The sequence below is a fragment of the Bubalus kerabau genome, chromosome 12, assembly GCF_029407905.1.
Source record: "Bubalus kerabau isolate K-KA32 ecotype Philippines breed swamp buffalo chromosome 12, PCC_UOA_SB_1v2, whole genome shotgun sequence".
Classification (NCBI taxonomy): Eukaryota; Metazoa; Chordata; class Mammalia; order Artiodactyla; family Bovidae; genus Bubalus; species Bubalus kerabau.
In genome coordinates, this window is record NC_073635.1 from 71,185,072 (window position 1) to 71,197,193 (window position 12,122).

At 42.5% G+C, this 12,122-nt stretch overlaps 1 pseudogene; it reads left to right on the forward strand.

The window, feature by feature from the left end:
* The first annotated feature begins 9,209 nt into the window (after positions 1–9,209).
* Positions 9,210–9,640, forward strand: LOC129624173 (40S ribosomal protein S23-like; annotated as a pseudogene).
* Positions 9,641–12,122: the final 2,482 nt, after the last annotated feature.

Here is a 12,122-nt window from a genome sequence, read left to right on the forward strand (position 1 = left end):
GAACATGGAAGCAATCTAGATGTCCATTGACAGATGAATGGATAAAGAAGTGTGGCACATATACACAGTGGAATATTACTCAGCCATAAAAAGGAATGTATTTCAGTCAGTTCTAATGAGGTGGATAAACCTAGAGCCTATTATACAGAGTGAAGTCAGTCAGAATGAGAAAAACAAGTATCACATACTAACGTGTATATATGGAGTCTAGAAAGATGGTACTGATGAAATTATTTGCAGGGCAGCAATGGAGACATCGACACAGAGAACACTTACAGACCTGGTGGGATGGGGGGAGGAAGGAGACAGTGGGATGTATGGAGAGAGTAACATGGAAAATTACATTACCATATGCATAACAGATAGCCAATGGGAATTTGCTGTATGATTCAGGAAACTCAAACCTGGGCTCTGTAACAATCTAGAGAGGTGGGATGGGGAGGGAACATATGTATACCTAAGGCTGGTTGATGTTGGTGTTTGGCAGAGACCAACACTGTTATATAAAGCAATTATCCTTCAGTTTAAAAAAATTAAAATTAAAAAAAGAGGGGAAGGCTCTAGGCTCTGTAAAAGCTGTAGTCAGAAGCCTTGGCTCCCAACAATAAAACAAATATACCCATAGTTCTTCTAAGTAGCTTCAGAGACTCTAAATCAGGGATCCCCAACCACTGGACCACAGACTTGTACCGCTCCAAGGGCTCTTGGGAACTGGGCCACACAACAGGAGGTGAGTGGTGGGGGAGTGAGCAAAGCTTCATCTGCCACTCCCCATCATTCATATTATACCTGAGTGTAATCACTCATATTACACCTCCTCCAACTCCCCTCCCACCCCGTCCTGTCTGTGGACAGCTTGTCTTCCATGCAACTGGGTTCCTGGTGCCAAAAAGGTTGGGGACTGCTGGTGTAAGTAATTAAAAGGTATTTTTAATAATAAGTTTGAAAACAAATGGTACATATACTGCTACAAAATTTAAAATCTTTAAAAAATACTTTTTAAGGATTTATGAACAGAAAGTAAAAAACCCTCCACTCCTGTCATCACACAGCTCCTCCCTAGATGGAGCCCCAGCACCACTGTTGACTGTCTTGTTGACTTCTGTTCATCAGGAAGAACTTGTGAACATGTGGTCTTCCTGTTTTTAAGCACAGATGATAGCTGTTCTTTCCTTTTTTTCAGCTAATATTATATCTCAGATTATATCAATGCATATAGTTGTCTCATTCCTTTTAATGGCTACATAGTGCTACACTTTCTCCATTTCCTACTCCTTATTTTCAATACTTGTCAAGCAGAGTTTTTAAAACATAGGGATTACAACCTGATTTTAACATCCTAATTTGTTGTGCTCATATTATGAGAAACCATTGGGCAGACAGTATTAATACATTTCCCAGCCTCTTTGTCACCCTGTGTTTATCTCCAGGTTTTGAATTAGTAAAATGATTTTACTTATCAATTTGCTCTAGTGATAAACTTATTTGTTAATCAGAATGATCAGAACTCTAGTGGATCTACAGGTTGTTTGGCATTAAGTTCAGCCCCACTGAGGGTTCTAAGGGGGCTACTTCCTGCTGCTGCTGCTGCTGCTAAGTCGCTTCAGTCGTGTCCGACTCTGTGCGACCCCATAGACGGCAGCCCACCAGGCTCTGCTGTCCCTGGGATTTTCCAGGCAAGAACACTGGAGTGGGTTGCCATTGCCTTCTCCATTGTGTGAAAGTGAAAAGTGAAAGTGAAGTCGCTCAGTCGTGTCCCACTCGTAGCAACCCCGTGGACTGCAGCCTACCAGGCTCCTCCATCCATGGGATTTTCTAGGCAAGAGTACTGGAGTGGCTTGCCATTGCCTTCTCCGACTTCCTCTGTAGAATAAACACACCTGATTTTTTTAATTGTGTCTCCAGTAATGATATGATTTGCTTCAAATGAAGAAGTGGACCTAGAAATGTGTTGCCTTAGGAGAAGGACTTTAAAACTCTTAAACATTTTGTTTTTGGCTTTCCCCACCCCCAGGTGCATTTTGAAGGAAATAGCCAGATATCACTCACAGTGACTGTGTGGTTTTATCAATGTAATGAATGTCCAGTGGACAGCTTTCAGCCTTAACAATTTTTAAGTCAACTGTGTGAGTCTACCATGAGTTCATGTCTATTCCAAAGGCATTTTTCCAATAGGTTTTTGCACTACATAAATTGTACTTTTTTTGCATTAACAGCAAATATTTACATATCACAAGATGTTTATTTTTTTCTATAATTTTTTCCTCCCCCTTCACTCAGTGATGTCAAGCTCTTGCAAAAGGATTTATTATCTTTATTTATATGTTACAGTGTTTTCTTTCTTATCCAAATCAGAGTGCAGGCCACCAATAAACCTGTCTCCCAGGTTTTGTGTCTTGAGAGACTCCAGAGCCAAACTCATTTTCTAAGATTTGAGACAAAGTTGTCACAGATGTTTTTTGTTGTTGTTGTTGTTGTTGTTTTAGTTTCCAGAATTACATATTACTTTAGAATTATGTCAGGGCTTCTGTTTACTTGCAGATAGTGTGAAGTTGCTGTTTTGTGTCACTATTTCCTTTAACACTATGATCCATTTTTCCACTCAAAGATCTCTGGTTAAAATACTAGAGATAACTAATAGGAAAAACATACGACACATGTAGTTTAAGTGACATTATAGGAAAGAGAGGTGTTGCCCTCCAAAAAAAACTATGGTTAAAATATAGGACAATATTTTATGTTCATCTCCTGTGTCCCCTGCATTGCAGGCAGATTCTTTACCACTGAGCCACTGGGAAAGCCCTCTAAAAGAGAAGAAAGAGAAAATATGCTTTCTCAAAGTGGGAACCCTTCCTGGGATTTGCTCATGAAGGACAAACGTGTGCTATGACTGTCTTTTAGATACAGGATTTAATTTTTTTTACATTAAAAAAAGTGGTAAAACATATATAACATAAAATTTGCCATATAACCATTTTTAATCATACAATTCAGTGGCATTAATCATGTTTACAAGGTTGTGCAACCATCATTGTCTAGGTAACTTTTGGTAAAGTTGTTATTTCTGCAGAGTCATTCTGGTACGTTTCATTTTTCTAGAAGTGGATTTGTTTCCTGTGAGTTTTGAGCTTGACTGGCATAAATGTTTTCACAGTATCTTATATGCTTAATCTCTGCAGCATCTCTGTCCTTTTGGCTTTTAGTTTTCTTTAAGCTTTCACTTTTTTATTAACAATCTTGCATAACTTTTTCCTATGTTCAAAAAATCAACTTTTTGTTTTATTGAGGCTCCGTGTTTTTTTTTTTCTAATTCCTCACTTCATTTTTTCTTTCCTTCAACTTTTCCTGAGATTTTTTTCCCTCTAAACTCTTAAATTGGAAACATTAATAATGTCATTATTTTTCTAATATAAGTATATGAAGCAGACATTTTTTTCTGAGATCCACTTTAGCCGCAACCTACAAGTTTTGATACTTAGTACAACCAGTAGTCAAAGTATTATGTATTTTATAAATACTAATTTAATTCATTAACTATATCTTTTATCTATGGGTTATTCATAAGTATAATGTTTTCTAAGTTTCAAATGCTAATGGCTTTTTTCTAATAGATTCAACCATGTGGAACTGCTAACATTCAGTCTTTTTATAAGCTATAAAATGGCACTTTCATATAGTTAAACATAATCATTTTCTTTGGTTATTAATATATAACTTAATTTCATTTTGGTCAGACAACATTAGATTGTGGATTTTAAACCAAAGGTAACCACATTAACACAAAAAGTCCTTGTTTCTACCATTTTGTATTTTATTTGGGGGTTTTATAATGTTATAAATCTGTATGTAACCAGTAATTTTCAAATAAAAATCCTCCCCAAATACTGGAATGTTTTCTAATACATGCAGGCTGGTTCTCTAGGATGCAGACTCAGATGGAGTTTAGTGCTGGGGTGTATATCAGGGGTGCCCTTGGGGTCAGCATTGTGGAATCAGGAGGGACGAAACGGGATAGGGCAGAGTAACACTGGCCAGATGACCTTAGCTGACCACATGGGGGTCTGGAGTGATGAGGGCTCTCCAGGGTTGTCTTGACTCATCCACTGGCCAGGCTGTCATACCTCCCCCTGGATGGGTAGTGCACATAGACTGCTCCTGGAGGGGCTGGTGGTTTCAACTTGCCCACTGAGCACTTCCAGCTGCTGGACAGCGAGTCCTTGAAGGGAGGTCAGGACAGCACGTCTCCATGTTCCCCTCACAGCATGTATCACAGCTCCAGAGGTAGGTGATGAAGGTGTACTGTGGGGGAAACTCTTGATGACTGATATGTAAGTCAAAACAGTGATTTAGTGATTCTACTCAATACCTTCTGGTCTAAAAAATAGAGGAGAAGGTCCATATAGGGGAGATATCCTCATTCTCCAGGGTCAGCCCAGTTGTCACCTCTTCTAGGAAGTCATCACCCTAGGTAACTCGTATTTCTGTAGGACCCTGAGCGCCTCTCATTTGTTAAACTGAACCATGGTTGGTTAGTGTCCTGTTGTCTCCATCCTGAGATACTTCATTTGTCAACAAGGAGTCTGTTCTTTCCTTTGTGCACTGCTTCTATATGATGTAGCTTAGAGGTTAAAGCATCTGCCTACAATGTGGGAGACCTGGGTTTGATCACTGGGTTGGGAGGATCCCCTGGAGAAGGAAATGGCAACCCACTCCAAGTATTCTTGCCTGGAGAATCCCATGCGTGATGGGCTACAGTCCACGGGGTCGCAAAGAGTCAGACACGATTGAGCGACTTCACTTTCACTTTCACCCTGATTGTGAGTGTTCACACGTGGTCTGTTTTCTCATTAAATCAAGTGAGAAAAAGACTTGGAATTAACCCTATCCACTTTTTAATTACATCTTCCAGCACAGTGTGCATCATGTAGGGGGTGTTCAGTAAATGTTTGTTGAATGAATAAATGTTGACTGAGAACAAACCTTCCTTTTCAAATTTATAATTTTGAAATTCTAAGAGGTAGCCTGGGATAACAGAGAGCCCTGGTTTTGGAATTAGTCACACTGACCTGCCTGTCAGGTCTTTCTCTGCTCTCACCAGCAGTGTGGGGGTCCAAAGAATGTACTGTCCAGAGTGGGACACTTGAGAGTGATGAGAAACCAATAACCAGCCAGGATTCCAGGGAAATAAACTGGCACCATTCTTGATAAAATGGGCTCTGGACACCCTACAGCCATGTAGACTTAGTTTCATGCTTGGGAGAGTATCTTAACCTCTGCCTCTCAGCTACTTTGTCTGGAATATGAATATAATTCCTGCTCTTGAACCATTGCTTTGGTTGGGATGATGGATGGACCAAGAACATCCAAATACACAGGGTGCAATCACTGACCTTGGTGATTCTTAATCACCAAGAGAAAAGAGCAAAAGGGGTGTGGATGAAGGAGGTTTGTAGACTGTAGAAGGTGTATTTGAGGAGGTCCTCATCTGATGGGCTAAACCAGACTGTTCCTCCTTCACATGTAGTTAAAATGACACCAGCACATGGGGAAGAGCACAAGCTCTGGAGTCAGCCTTCCAGGGGCAAATCCTGGCTCCTCTGGACACTAACTGGGTTTAGATACAAGTTCAGCTGCCTGCTAATCATGGGCTTTTTAGGTTGGGAAGCCCACTGTGCTTCAGTGTCTTTGTCTGAAAGTTGAAGTGGGGATAGTATGATGCTCAGAGGGTTGTTGCAAAGATTAACTGTAACAGTGACACTCCCAATGTGGTCTGTGCACTAGTGCCAGTCTGTGGACTGTTTATAACCAGGTTAGAAGTACGCACAGGAAATTTAAGAAAGCTAGAAACTCAGAGCCATCAGCTATGGCTGTGACATCCACACTTAGGATGGTGGGATCCTGAACATCCCAGAGACCAGTGCGACTGTTGAACTTGCAGGGAGAGGGAGGGGCCCATGGCTGAGCTGCACACTAGCCGTGCACAGTGGATCACTGATTAGGTAGCAATGGACTGAAAATGTGAAATTAAATAAAACTGATGCTTAATCCCAGACAGGTGAGAAACACTGCTTTTGAACAATGCTGGATGTGTGATTAGCTGTCGATCAGTACTACCCTCGCCAGTACTACCCTCTTTATTAATTATCATCTTACTTAAGCTTAAAGACCATATGGGCTTTCAAAAGGTCCTGCTGTACATTATCAATATTTTTAATAGCATTAAAAAGTTGGATATAATTAAATTTCTCTTTACATTTAGAGGTCCCCCTCCCAAGCTAATACTGTGCATGTATTTATATTGATGCTATTCTTGAATCAGCAACATGGTCCTAAAGTTGAAGAAGGTACCTGGAAACACAACAGGCTACTTTAAAACTCTTCAGAGGTTTTGAAATACAAGGTTTTATGTGTGAGCTCTTAATTTTCCTTTAAAAACAGAAAGAATAGGGCTTAACTGACCTTTTGTTTTTTAAACCTAATGTTCTAAAGAATTTTTTTTCTGAAAACTAAAACATCAATGTGTGTTGAAAACTGGGATAAACATATATTTATTTGAATTTAGACCTAAAAAATAACATTACAAGAAGGAATAACATGCCCAGCACTATGAAACCTCCATCTGTACTCCAGACCCATCTGGCTTGCCTTAGGAGTTAAACTGGGATTTTGTGTGTGTGTGTGTGTGTGTGTGTGTGTGTGTGTTTTAAGAAGAACCAATGTTAAGACACACTAAGAATGTTTTACACAAAGTTTACATTGAATGGTTCTGAGTAAATTCACTCTTTCACTCAGCAACCATGCTCACAAGTATCCATCCCAATAGGTGGAAGCTTGGGGTATTCCATAACAGTGTTTGATCCAAAATCTAATCATACTGAATTCTGGAGAACACTATGTGAAAAACATTTTTAAAATTACATTTTGCAGACTATCTAGACAAAGAATGAGTCTCTTAGATGTAGTTTATATCACATTAGAAATGTCATGAGTAATGATAAGCAAAGGATTGAGGGTTTTAAAACCCTACATTTCACAACAATAAATTTTTTTTAAATCTGAATTTATATTGATTCCAATAAGACAGAAAATAGGAGGAAGGGAAAGCTCTTTTTTGCAGTAGAATGCCAACTCACAAATCTAAACAGATTGACAGAAAAGTCCCATATGGCGGCCATCATTGTCATAAATAATTCAGGCAAATTTCATCATTGGCTGAATAGACAGTGAATGTTTGGGGGTTGGGGGAGACATGGCATTTTCATGGGCTCAAACTATTTTCTCAGATTAATTCTTTAGGGAAGAATTATATTTTTAAGTAGAAAAATCTGGCAAACACCAGGCTAAGAAAGTAACCAAAATAAACATTACTAATAATGAACCTAATGACACCCTTAGCTTTTTTTTCATGTTTCTTTAAAAATTTATTTAAGTATAGTTGACTTACAATGTGTTAACTTCTGCTGTACAGCAGTGATTCAGTTATAGAGATACATACATTATATTTCATATAAATTAAATCAGGGTGACAATATACAGCCTTGTCATACTCCTTTCCCAGTTTTGACCCAGGCAGTTGTTCCATGTCCGGCTCTAACTGTTGCTTCTTGACCTGCATACAGATTCCTCAGGAGACAGATAAGATGGTCTGGCACTCCCATCTCTTTAAGTTTTCCAGTTTGTTGTGATCCACAGCAAGGCTTTAGCATAGTCAATGAAGCAGAAGTAGATGTTTTCCTGAGCAGAGACCATAAGGCCCCCAAAGCCTGGAAATATACTTCCTGGTCCTTTACAGGAAAACTCCACCCGCCCTGCTCCAGATCCCTGCTGTTCTAAACCAGGCCTGTGGACCAGCATCCTTGGCCTGCCCTGGGAGGCTGTTAGAACACGAAATCTTGTCTTTAACCCAGACCCACTGACTCAGAATCTCCGGATCCCAGGTGACTCCTGCTCCCAGTACAGAGAAGCGCTGGATTAGAAGCCCTGCTCCATCATTCTGTGGTTGCACCCTCCCCAGGGGCAGGCAGAGAGGACCAAGGGGTGTGGCCACCTGGAGCCCCGCCCCCTCCAGGCGTGCTCTGAGCACCTGGACCCCCAAATCCCTGCTCCCAGAGCCAATGCCCGCCTCCCTCCCGAGGCCCATGTCCCAGCCCGACAGGAGGTCAAGATTCAGCTCTTTAAGTGGAGGAAGAGGGTGGTCTGAGCTTGGACTTAAAGCCTGGGGGTGCTTTTTCTGAGCAGCAGATTGCTCAGGGCACAAAGAGGGTCAGAGCCAGAGTTGGGAAGAACAGGGGGAGGGCTGGGGGCTGGAGCGGCCCCTCCCTCTGCTGTCCTGCCTTCTGGCTTGGAGCTCAGTGTCCAAAACCCCAGTATGCCAGGTTTTAATAGTTATGAATGTGTAGTTGACAATTTTGATTGACTGATTTATAACTTTTAAATGTTTAAACATATAGTTGGGCTTCATTTGTACTGGGGCCACGGATGTGAGTGACAGGTCTGTTAAATGTTTCTCAAAGTGTGTTCAGAGGACCCACTGCATCAAAACCCACTGGGTTGTTGGTTAAAAATTCAAATTCCGCCCAGGAACCTGCATTCTGACCCCTCCTCTGGTGACTCTGATCCACAGCAGAGCTACAGGAGCACGTGTAATGAAGGTGGGGGTGTGTGGAGGGGAGCTGCCAAGAGTGGTGTGAAGTGTCAGGGAGAGAGAGGGAGGTCCCAGGTCAAAGGTAAGTGCTGACCACGAGCTCACTCCCTTCCTGCTTCTCTCCTGATTCTCCTCACAATCTGGCGTGACCCCACCCCCTGGAGCTGGCTGCAGGGAGAAGCTACCAGAACGGGACAAGGGTGTCCTCCTGCCCATTGTGGGGCCCTCGGGGGCTGCCCTGCAGAAGGAAGGACCCGAGTCAGGGGCAGTAGGAGCTAAGGGGCTGTGAGCGCCTGGAAGGACCTCACGGACCCACCCGGGGAGTCAGGCTGAAGCTGCTGAGCAGGTCTTTGGGCAGGAAAACCTCCTGGTCCCGCGGGACTCGGGTGGAGTGGGGACAGACTGTGTGGTCCCACCTGCCTGGGCTCACAGGCTGCATCTGTCAGGAGTCCTATGACATTGATCAAGGTCCTAAAGTGCTGTAAGATGGGGCTTCTAATACCCTCTGATCCTGTGTTAAAATTAAACACGATAGTCTTTTGTTCAGGCCCGTGACACTGGCAGAATGGGCAGATGTCGCAGTCTTCATACTGCCAGGAATTTCTGTAGCCACCGACAAGCCCAGAAGCGGCATGGTAAGTAGTACAAGAAAGCCCATTTGGACATAGCCCTGAAGGCCAACCCTTTTGGAAGCACTTCTCATGCCAAGAGAATTGTGCTCAAAAAAGTAGGGGTTGAAGCCAAACAACCAAATTCTGCCATCAGGAAATGTGTCAGGGTTCAGCTCATCAAGAATGGCAAAAAATCACAGCCTTTGTACCCAGTGATGGTTGCTTGAATTCTATTGAGGAAAATGATGACATTCTGGTTGCTGGATTTGGTTGCAAAGGTCATGCCATTGGTGACATTCCTGGAGTCCGCTTTAAGGTTGTCAAATTAGCCACTGTCTCTCTTTTGGCCTTATACAAAGGCAAGAAGGAAATATCAAGATCATAAATTTTGATGATGAAAGCATGATAGTAATAAATTTTTATATACCAAAAAATAATTAAATGTGATAGTTAAGTAAAAACACATCCTGGCACATAGAGCAGAATAAGGGGCGGCTGGGACTCTCATTACCTTACACCTCTGCACTTCTTGATGCTCCATATCATAGGCACTTGTTACTGGCTGTGCTCAGTCACGTCTGACTCTTTGCAACCTTATGACTGTAGCCTGCCAGACTCCTCTGTTCATGGGATTCTCTAGGCAAGAATACTGGAGTGGGTTTCCATTTCCTCCTCCAGGACGTCTTCCTAACCCAGACAAGGAACTTGCCTCTCCTGTGTCTCCTGCATTGGCAGGCAGATTCTTTACCATTGAGGCTGGGAAGCATCTGTCACTACCTGATAAGATCAATTTCCTCAACTCCCCAGGGGGCGCTTGTGGTAAGGAATCTGCCTGCAAGTAAAGGAGACCAAAGAGATGAAGGTTTTATTCTTGGGTCAGGAAGATCCCCTGGAAGTGGAACTGGCAACCCACTCCAGTATTCCTGCCTGGGAAATCCCATCCTCTGTCCATGGGGTCCCAAAAAGTCGTCATGACTGAACACACACCCCCCTCAGACCCCAGGCACAGGAAGACTCCAGTCACAGTCCTGTTATAGACTCGTGCTTGGCCAGTGGCCCGGAGCTTCTTGAGCTTCCCTGCACAGGAGCAACTCCTGAAATTACTGCTGAGCTGCTCATCCTGTACGGCTCCTAAGATTTCCCTCCCAGCAAGCCACACCTTAGGACTCAGGCTCAGGTTTGTGGTGAACTAAGGCTGTGGTGGTTTGGTTGCTAAGTCATGTCCGACTCTTGTGAATCCATGAACTGTAGCCTGCTAGGCTCCTTTGTCCATATGGGATTCGCCAGGCAAGAATACTGGAATGGGTTGCCATTTCCTTCTCTAGGGGATCTTTCTGAACCAGGGATTGAATCTTGCAGCTTCTGTATTGGCAGGGAGATTCTTTACCACCAAAGCCACCAGGGAAGCCCAACTAGGCTGGGCTCCTATGAAACCTCCAAGGATAACTGTGCTATACTGAACATCACCACCAGGGGACAGAAGAATCCATGTATCCAGGTGAGCAGCGTGGAAAGGCCATGGAATGAGGGGCCAGGAAGACCTCTCAGCGGGCAAGAGGTATCACAGACCCCCACCTCACCCATCTCATCTACACCCTAGACACAGAATCACCCGATTTGTTTACTCTGTTCCTCATCCAGATAGAGTCCTTATGGCTTAAACACGGCAAAGGCCTGTGGTTTGTAAAATCAAAAGGGGAGCTCTGTAAATCCCAGTACTGAAGCCTCATCTCAGTTAAACCAGAATCTCGGGAGAGGGAAGGCAGGAGGCAACGCTTTTTAAAACCCCACAGGTCTTCTTTGGAGAAATGTCTATTTAGTTCTTTGGCCCATTTTTTGATTGGGTCATTTATTTTTCTGGAGTTGAGCTGTAGGAGTTGCTTGTATATTCTCGAGATTAGTTGTTTGTCAGTTGCTTCATTTGCTATTATCTTCTCCCATTCTGAAGGCTGTCTTTTCACCTTGCTAATAGTTTCCTTTGATGTGCAGAAGCTTTTAAGGTTAATTAGGTCCCATTTGTTTATTTTTGCTTTTATTTCCAATATTCTGGGAGGTGGGTCATAGAGGATCCTGCTGTGATGTATGTCAGAGAGTTTTTTGCCTATGTTCTCCTCTAGGAGTTTTATAGTTTCTGGTCTTACGTTGAGATCTTTAATCCATTTTGAGTTTATATTTGTGTATGGTGTTAGAAAGTGTTCTACTTTCATTCTTTTACAAGTGGTTGACCAGATTTCCCAGCACCACTTGTTAAAGAGATTGTCTTTAATCCATTGTATATTCTTGCCTCCTTTGTCAAAGATAAGGTGTCCATATGTGCGTGGATTTATCTCTGGGCTTTCTATTTTGTTCCATTGATCTATATTTCTGTCTTTACAAACACATGAAAAGATGCTCAACATCACTCATTATCAGAGAAATGCAAATCAAAACCACTATGAGGTACCATTTCACACCAGTCAGAATGGCTGCGACCCAAAAGTCTACAAGTAATAAATGCTGGAGAGGGTGTGGAGAAAAGGGAACCCTCTTACACTGTTGGTGGGAATGCAAACTAGTACAGCCACTATGGAGAACAGTGTGGAGATTCCTTAAAAAACTGGAAATAGAACTGCCTTATGATCCAGCAATCCCACTGCTGGGCATACACACTGAGGAAACCAGAAGGGAAAGAGACACGTGTACCCCAATGTTCATCGCAGCACTGTTTATAATAGCCAGGACATGGAAGCAACCTAGATGTCCATCAGCAGATGAATGGATAAGAAAGCTGTGGTACATATCCACAATGGAGTATTACTCAGTCATTAAAAAGAATCCATTTGAATCAGTTCTAATGAGGTGGATGAAACTGGAGCCTATTATACAGA